This window comes from Danio rerio, chromosome 10 (genome assembly GCF_052040795.2).
Source record: "Danio rerio strain M-AB ecotype USA chromosome 10, GRCz13ab, whole genome shotgun sequence".
NCBI lineage: Eukaryota > Metazoa > Chordata > Actinopteri > Cypriniformes > Danionidae > Danio > Danio rerio.
The window spans coordinates 12,692,030-12,701,365 of NC_141030.1; the positions used below are offsets into that span (position 1 = coordinate 12,692,030).

General features: G+C 35.5%; 1 long non-coding RNA gene across 1 annotated transcript; it reads left to right on the forward strand.

Annotated features, from left to right (window-relative positions):
- The first annotated feature begins 316 nt into the window (after positions 1 to 316).
- LOC147841981 (uncharacterized) lies at positions 317 to 3,716 on the forward strand. Its single transcript, XR_015500862.1, has 3 exons — positions 317 to 640; positions 1,732 to 2,826; positions 3,010 to 3,716. It is a non-coding gene; the product is annotated as an uncharacterized LOC147841981 (long non-coding RNA).
- The last annotated feature ends 5,620 nt before the right edge of the window (positions 3,717 to 9,336 follow it).

The following is a 9,336-nucleotide window of genomic DNA, read 5'->3' on the forward strand; positions in this document are numbered from 1 at the left end:
ATGTCTCTGACTGAGTTTGCATTACTGTGATTTGACCTCTCTGCTGGCTGAGATGAGCTAATTTTCAACGTCCAATTCAGAAAGTGATAAAAACAGATCCAGCCATAAAATGCATCATTCTTTTTTGTTTTAGACAACAATTCATGCACTGTTAAACATGTTAAAGCAAGTTGCAAGTAAAAATCTATGTCTCTGACTGAGTTTGCATTACTGTGATTTGACCTCTCTGCTGGCTGAGATAAGCTCATTTTCAACGTCCAATTCAGAAAGTGATAAAACAGATCCAGCCATAAAATGCATCATTCTTTTTTGTTTTAGACAACAATTCATGCACTGTTAAACTTGTTAAAGCAAGTTGCAAGTGAAAATCTATGTCTCTGACTGAGTTTGCATTACTGTGATTTGACCTCTCTGCTGGCTGAGATAAGCTCATTTTCAACGTCCAATTCAGAAAGTGATAAAAACAGATCCAGCCATAAAATGCATCATTCTTTTTTGTTTTAGACAATAATTCATGCACTGTTAAACATGTTAAAGCAAGTTGCAAGTGAAAATCTATGTCTCTGACTGAGTTTGCATTACTGTGATTTGACCTCTCTGCTGGCTGAGATAAGCTCATTTTCAACGTCCAATTCAGAAAGTGATAAAACAGATCCAGCAATAAAATGCATCATTTTTTTTGTTTTAGACAACAATTCATGCACTGTTAAACATGTTAAAGCAAGTTGCAAGTGAAAATCTATGTCTCTGACTGAGTTTGCATTACTGTGATTTGACCTCTCTGCTGGCTGAGATAAGCTCATTTTCAACGTCCAATTCAGAAAGTGATAAAAAGAGATCCAGCCATAAAATGCATCATTCTTTTTTGTTTTAGACAACAATTCATGCACTGTTAAACATGTTAAAGCAAGTTGCAAGTGAAAATCTATGTCTCTGACTGAGTTTGCATTACTGTGATTTGACCTCTCTGCTGGCTGAGATAATCTCATTTTCAACGTCCAATTCAGAAAGTGATCCAGCCATAAAATGCATCATTCTTTTTTGTTTTAGACAACAATTCATGCACTGTTAAACATGTTAAAGCAAGTTGCAAGTGAAAATCTATGTCTCTGACTGAGTTTGCATTACTGTGATTTGACCTCTCTGCTGGCTGAGATAAGCTCATTTTCAACGTCCAATTAAGAAAGTGATAAAAAGAGATCCAGCCATAAAATGCATCATTCTTTTTTGTTTTAGACAACAATTCATGCACTGTTAAACATGTTAAAGCAAGTTGCAAGTGAAAATCTATGTCTCTGACTGAGTTTGCAATACTGTGATTTGACCTCTCTGCTGGCTGAGATAATCTCATTTTCAACGTCCAATTCAGAAAGTGATCCAGCCATAAAATGCATCATTCTTTTTTGTTTTAGACAACAATTCATGCACTGTTAAACATGTTAAAGCAAGTTGCAAGTGAAAATCTATGTCTCTGACTGAGTTTGCATTACTGTGATTTGACCTCTCTGCTGGCTGAGATAAGCTCATTTTCAACGTCCAATTCAGAAAGTGATAAAAACAGATCCAGCCATAAAATGCATCATTCTTTTTTGTTTTAGACAACAATTCATGCACTGTTAAACATGTTAAAGCAAGTTGCAAGTGAAAATCTATGTCTCTGACTGAGTTTGCATTACTGTGATTTGACCTCTCTGCTGGCTGAGATAAGCTCATTTTCAACGTCCAATTCAGAAAGTGATAAAACAGATCCAGCAATAAAATGCATCATTCTTTTTTGTTTTAGACAACAATTCATGCACTGTTAAACATGTTAAAGCAAGTTGCAAGTGAAAATCTATGTCTCTGACTGAGTTTGCATTACTGTGATTTGACCTCTCTGCTGGCTGAGATAAGCTCATTTTCAACGTCCAATTCAGAAAGTGATAAAAACAGATCCAGCCATAAAATGCATCATTCTTTTTTGTTTTAGACAACAATTCATGCACTGTTAAACATGTTAAAGCAAGTTGCAAGTGAAAATCTATGTCTCTGACTGAGTTTGCATTACTGTGATTTGACCTCTCTGCTGGCTGAGATAAGCTCATTTTCAAAGTCCAATTCAGAAAGTGATCCAGCCATAAAATGCATCATTCTTTTTTGTTTTAGACAACAATTCATGCACTGTTAAACATGTTAAAGCAAGTTGCAAGTGAAAATCTATGTCTCTGACTGAGTTTGCATTACTGTGATTTGACCTCTCTGCTGGCTGAGATAAGCTCATTTTCAACGTCCAATTCAGAAAGTGATCCAGCCATAAAATGCATCATTCTTTTTTGTTTTAGACAACAATTCATGCACTGTTAAACATGTTAAAGCAAGTTGCAAGTGAATATCTATGTCTCTGACTGAGTTTGCATTACTGTGATTTGACCTCTCTGCTGGCTGAGATAAGCTCATTTTCAACGTCCAATTCAGAAAGTGAAAAAAGGATCCAGCCATAAAATGCATCATTCTTTTTTGTTTTAGACAACAATTCATGCACTGTTAAACATGTTAAAGCAAGTTGCAAGTGAAAATCTATGTCTCTGACTGAGTTTGCATTACTGTGATTTGACCTCTATGCTGGCTGAGATAAGCTCATTTTCAACGTCCAATTCAGAAAGTGATAAAACAGATCCAGCCATACAATGCATCATTCTTTTTTGTTTTAGACAACATTTCATGCACTTGTAAACATGTTAAAGCAAGTTGCAGGTGAAAATCTATGTCTCTGACTGAGTTTGCATTACTGTGATTTGACCTCTCTGCTGGCTGAGATAAGCTCATTTTCAACGTCCAATTCAGAAAGTGATAAAAACAGATCCAGCCATAAAATGCATCATTCTTTTTTGTTTTAGACAACAATTCATGCACTGTTAAACATGTTAAAGCAAGTTGCAAGTAAAAATCTATGTCTCTGACTGAGTTTGCATTACTGTGATTTGACCTCTCTGCTGGCTGAGATAATCTCATTTTCAACGTCCAATTCAGAAAGTGATCCAGCCATAAAATGCATCATTCTTTTTTGTTTTAGACAACAATTCATGCACTGTTAAACATGTTAAAGCAAGTTGCAAGTGAAAATCTATGTCTCTGACTGAGTTTGCATTACTGTGATTTGACCTCTCTGCTGGCTGAGATAAGCTCATTTTCAACGTCCAATTCAGAAAGTGATAAAAACAGATCCAGCCATAAAATGCATCATTCTTTTTTGTTTTAGACAACAATTAATGCACTGTTAAACATGTTAAAGCAAGTTGCAAGTAAAAATCTATGTCTCTGACTGAGTTTGCATTACTGTGATTTGACCTCTCTGCTGGCTGAGATAAGCTCATTTTCAACGTCCAATTCAGAAAGTGATAAAACAGATCCAGCCATAAAATGCATCATTCTTTTTTGTTTTAGACAACAATTCATGCACTGTTAAACTTGTTAAAGCAAGTTGCAAGTGAAAATCTATGTCTCTGACTGAGTTTGCATTACTGTGATTTGACCTCTCTGCTGGCTGAGATAAGCTCATTTTCAACGTCCAATTCAGAAAGTGATAAAAACAGATCCAGCCATAAAATGCATCATTCTTTTTTGTTTTAGACAATAATTCATGCACTGTTAAACATGTTAAAGCAAGTTGCAAGTGAAAATCTATGTCTCTGACTGAGTTTGCATTACTGTGATTTGACCTCTCTGCTGGCTGAGATAATCTCATTTTCAACGTCCAATTCAGAAAGTGATCCAGCCATAAAATGCATCATTCTTTTTTGTTTTAGACAACAATTCATGCACTGTTAAACATGTTAAAGCAAGTTGCAAGTGAAAATCTATGTCTCTGACTGAGTTTGCATTACTGTGATTTGACCTCTCTGCTGGCTGAGATAAGCTCATTTTCAACGTCCAATTAAGAAAGTGATAAAAAGAGATCCAGCCATAAAATGCATCATTCTTTTTTGTTTTAGACAACAATTCATGCACTGTTAAACATGTTAAAGCAAGTTGCAAGTGAAAATCTATGTCTCTGACTGAGTTTGCAATACTGTGATTTGACCTCTCTGCTGGCTGAGATAATCTCATTTTCAACGTCCAATTCAGAAAGTGATCCAGCCATAAAATGCATCATTCTTTTTTGTTTTAGACAACAATTCATGCACTGTTAAACATGTTAAAGCAAGTTGCAAGTGAAAATCTATGTCTCTGACTGAGTTTGCATTACTGTGATTTGACCTCTCTGCTGGCTGAGATAAGCTCATTTTCAACGTCCAATTCAGAAAGTGATAAAAACAGATCCAGCCATAAAATGCATCATTCTTTTTTGTTTTAGACAACAATTCATGCACTGTTAAACATGTTAAAGCAAGTTGCAAGTGAAAATCTATTTCTCTGACTGAGTTTGCATTACTGTGATTTGACCTCTCTGCTGGCTGAGATAAGCTCATTTTCAACGTCCAATTCAGAAAGTGATAAAACAGATCCAGCAATAAAATGCATCATTCTTTTTTGTTTTAGACAACAATTCATGCACTGTTAAACATGTTAAAGCAAGTTGCAAGTGAAAATCTATGTCTCTGACTGAGTTTGCATTACTGTGTTTTGACCTCTCTGCTGGCTGAGATAAGCTCATTTTCAACGTCCAATTCAGAAAGTGATAAAAACAGATCCAGCCATAAAATGCATCATTCTTTTTTGTTTTAGACAACAATTCATGCACTGTTAAACATGTTAAAGCAAGTTGCAAGTGAAAATCTATGTCTCTGACTGAGTTTGCATTACTGTGATTTGACCTCTCTGCTGGCTGAGATAAGCTCATTTTCAAAGTCCAATTCAGAAAGTGATCCAGCCATAAAATGCATCATTCTTTTTTGTTTTAGACAACAATTCATGCACTGTTAAACATGTTAAAGCAAGTTGCAAGTGAAAATCTATGTCTCTGACTGAGTTTGCATTACTGTGATTTGACCTCTCTGCTGGCTGAGATAAGCTCATTTTCAACGTCCAATTCAGAAAGTGATCCAGCCATAAAATGCATCATTCTTTTTTGTTTTAGACAACAATTCATGCACTGTTAAACATGTTAAAGCAAGTTGCAAGTGAATATCTATGTCTCTGACTGAGTTTGCATTACTGTGATTTGACCTCTCTGCTGGCTGAGATAAGCTCATTTTCAACGTCCAATTCAGAAAGTGAAAAAAGGATCCAGCCATAAAATGCATCATTCTTTTTTGTTTTAGACAACAATTCATGCACTGTTAAACATGTTAAAGCAAGTTGCAAGTGAAAATCTATGTCTCTGACTGAGTTTGCATTACTGTGATTTGACCTCTATGCTGGCTGAGATAAGCTCATTTTCAACGTCCAATTCAGAAAGTGATAAAACAGATCCAGCCATACAATGCATCATTCTTTTTTGTTTTAGACAACATTTCATGCACTTGTAAACATGTTAAAGCAAGTTGCAGGTGAAAATCTATGTCTCTGACTGAGTTTGCATTACTGTGATTTGACCTCTCTGCTGGCTGAGATAAGCTCATTTTCAACGTCCAATTCAGAAAGTGATAAAAACAGATCCAGCCATAAAATGCATCATTCTTTTTTGTTTTAGACAACAATTCATGCACTGTTAAACATGTTAAAGCAAGTTGCAAGTAAAAATCTATGTCTCTGACTGAGTTTGCATTACTGTGATTTGACCTCTCTGCTGGCTGAGATAATCTCATTTTCAACGTCCAATTCAGAAAGTGATCCAGCCATAAAATGCATCATTCTTTTTTGTTTTAGACAACAATTCATGCACTGTTAAACATGTTAAAGCAAGTTGCAAGTGAAAATCTATGTCTCTGACTGAGTTTGCATTACTGTGATTTGACCTCTCTGCTGGCTGAGATAAGCTCATTTTCAACGTCCAATTCAGAAAGTGATAAAAACAGATCCAGCCATAAAATGCATCATTCTTTTTTGTTTTAGACAACAATTCATGCACTGTTAAACATGTTAAAGCAAGTTGCAAGTAAAAATCTATGTCTCTGACTGAGTTTGCATTACTGTGATTTGACCTCTCTGCTGGCTGAGATAAGCTCATTTTCAACGTCCAATTCAGAAAGTGATAAAACAGATCCAGCCATAAAATGAATCATTCTTTTTTGTTTTAGACAACAATTCATGCACTGTTAAACATGTTAAAGCAAGTTGCAAGTGAAAATCTATGTCTCTGACTGAGTTTGCATTACTGTGATTTGACCTCTATGCTGGCTGAGATAAGCTCATTTTCAACGTCCAATTCAGAAAGTGATAAAACAGATCCAGCCATACAATGCATCATTCTTTTTTGTTTTAGACAACATTTCATGCACTTGTAAACATGTTAAAGCAAGTTGCAGGTGAAAATCTATGTCTCTGACTGAGTTTGCATTACTGTGATTTGACCTCTCTGCTGGCTGAGATAAGCTCATTTTCAACGTCCAATTCAGAAAGTGATAAAAACAGATCCAGCCATAAAATGCATCATTCTTTTTTGTTTTAGACAACAATTCATGCACTGTTAAACATGTTAAAGCAAGTTGCAAGTAAAAATCTATGTCTCTGACTGAGTTTGCATTACTGTGATTTGACCTCTCTGCTGGCTGAGATAATCTCATTTTCAACGTCCAATTCAGAAAGTGATCCAGCCATAAAATGCATCATTCTTTTTTGTTTTAGACAACAATTCATGCACTGTTAAACATGTTAAAGCAAGTTGCAAGTGAAAATCTATGTCTCTGACTGAGTTTGCATTACTGTGATTTGACCTCTCTGCTGGCTGAGATAAGCTCATTTTCAACGTCCAATTCAGAAAGTGATAAAAACAGATCCAGCCATAAAATGCATCATTCTTTTTTGTTTTAGACAACAATTAATGCACTGTTAAACATGTTAAAGCAAGTTGCAAGTAAAAATCTATGTCTCTGACTGAGTTTGCATTACTGTGATTTGACCTCTCTGCTGGCTGAGATAAGCTCATTTTCAACGTCCAATTCAGAAAGTGATAAAACAGATCCAGCCATAAAATGCATCATTCTTTTTTGTTTTAGACAACAATTCATGCACTGTTAAACTTGTTAAAGCAAGTTGCAAGTGAAAATCTATGTCTCTGACTGAGTTTGCATTACTGTGATTTGACCTCTCTGCTGGCTGAGATAAGCTCATTTTCAACGTCCAATTCAGAAAGTGATAAAAACAGATCCAGCCATAAAATGCATCATTCTTTTTTGTTTTAGACAATAATTCATGCACTGTTAAACATGTTAAAGCAAGTTGCAAGTGAAAATCTATGTCTCTGACTGAGTTTGCATTACTGTGATTTGACCTCTCTGCTGGCTGAGATAATCTCATTTTCAACGTCCAATTCAGAAAGTGATCCAGCCATAAAATGCATCATTCTTTTTTGTTTTAGACAACAATTCATGCACTGTTAAACATGTTAAAGCAAGTTGCAAGTGAAAATCTATGTCTCTGACTGAGTTTGCATTACTGTGATTTGACCTCTCTGCTGGCTGAGATAAGCTCATTTTCAACGTCCAATTAAGAAAGTGATAAAAAGAGATCCAGCCATAAAATGCATCATTCTTTTTTGTTTTAGACAACAATTCATGCACTGTTAAACATGTTAAAGCAAGTTGCAAGTGAAAATCTATGTCTCTGACTGAGTTTGCAATACTGTGATTTGACCTCTCTGCTGGCTGAGATAATCTCATTTTCAACGTCCAATTCAGAAAGTGATCCAGCCATAAAATGCATCATTCTTTTTTGTTTTAGACAACAATTCATGCACTGTTAAACATGTTAAAGCAAGTTGCAAGTGAAAATCTATGTCTCTGACTGAGTTTGCATTACTGTGATTTGACCTCTCTGCTGGCTGAGATAAGCTCATTTTCAACGTCCAATTCAGAAAGTGATAAAAACAGATCCAGCCATAAAATGCATCATTCTTTTTTGTTTTAGACAACAATTCATGCACTGTTAAACATGTTAAAGCAAGTTGCAAGTGAAAATCTATTTCTCTGACTGAGTTTGCATTACTGTGATTTGACCTCTCTGCTGGCTGAGATAAGCTCATTTTCAACGTCCAATTCAGAAAGTGATAAAACAGATCCAGCAATAAAATGCATCATTCTTTTTTGTTTTAGACAACAATTCATGCACTGTTAAACATGTTAAAGCAAGTTGCAAGTGAAAATCTATGTCTCTGACTGAGTTTGCATTACTGTGTTTTGACCTCTCTGCTGGCTGAGATAAGCTCATTTTCAACGTCCAATTCAGAAAGTGATAAAAACAGATCCAGCCATAAAATGCATCATTCTTTTTTGTTTTAGACAACAATTCATGCACTGTTAAACATGTTAAAGCAAGTTGCAAGTGAAAATCTATGTCTCTGACTGAGTTTGCATTACTGTGATTTGACCTCTCTGCTGGCTGAGATAAGCTCATTTTCAAAGTCCAATTCAGAAAGTGATCCAGCCATAAAATGCATCATTCTTTTTTGTTTTAGACAACAATTCATGCACTGTTAAACATGTTAAAGCAAGTTGCAAGTGAAAATCTATGTCTCTGACTGAGTTTGCATTACTGTGATTTGACCTCTCTGCTGGCTGAGATAAGCTCATTTTCAACGTCCAATTCAGAAAGTGATCCAGCCATAAAATGCATCATTCTTTTTTGTTTTAGACAACAATTCATGCACTGTTAAACATGTTAAAGCAAGTTGCAAGTGAATATCTATGTCTCTGACTGAGTTTGCATTACTGTGATTTGACCTCTCTGCTGGCTGAGATAAGCTCATTTTCAACGTCCAATTCAGAAAGTGAAAAAAGGATCCAGCCATAAAATGCATCATTCTTTTTTGTTTTAGACAACAATTCATGCACTGTTAAACATGTTAAAGCAAGTTGCAAGTGAAAATCTATGTCTCTGACTGAGTTTGCATTACTGTGATTTGACCTCTATGCTGGCTGAGATAAGCTCATTTTCAACGTCCAATTCAGAAAGTGATAAAACAGATCCAGCCATACAATGCATCATTCTTTTTTGTTTTAGACAACATTTCATGCACTTGTAAACATGTTAAAGCAAGTTGCAGGTGAAAATCTATGTCTCTGACTGAGTTTGCATTACTGTGATTTGACCTCTCTGCTGGCTGAGATAAGCTCATTTTCAACGTCCAATTCAGAAAGTGATAAAAACAGATCCAGCCATAAAATGCATCATTCTTTTTTGTTTTAGACAACAATTCATGCACTGTTAAACATGTTAAAGCAAGTTGCAAGTAAAAATCTATGTCTCTGACTGAGTTTG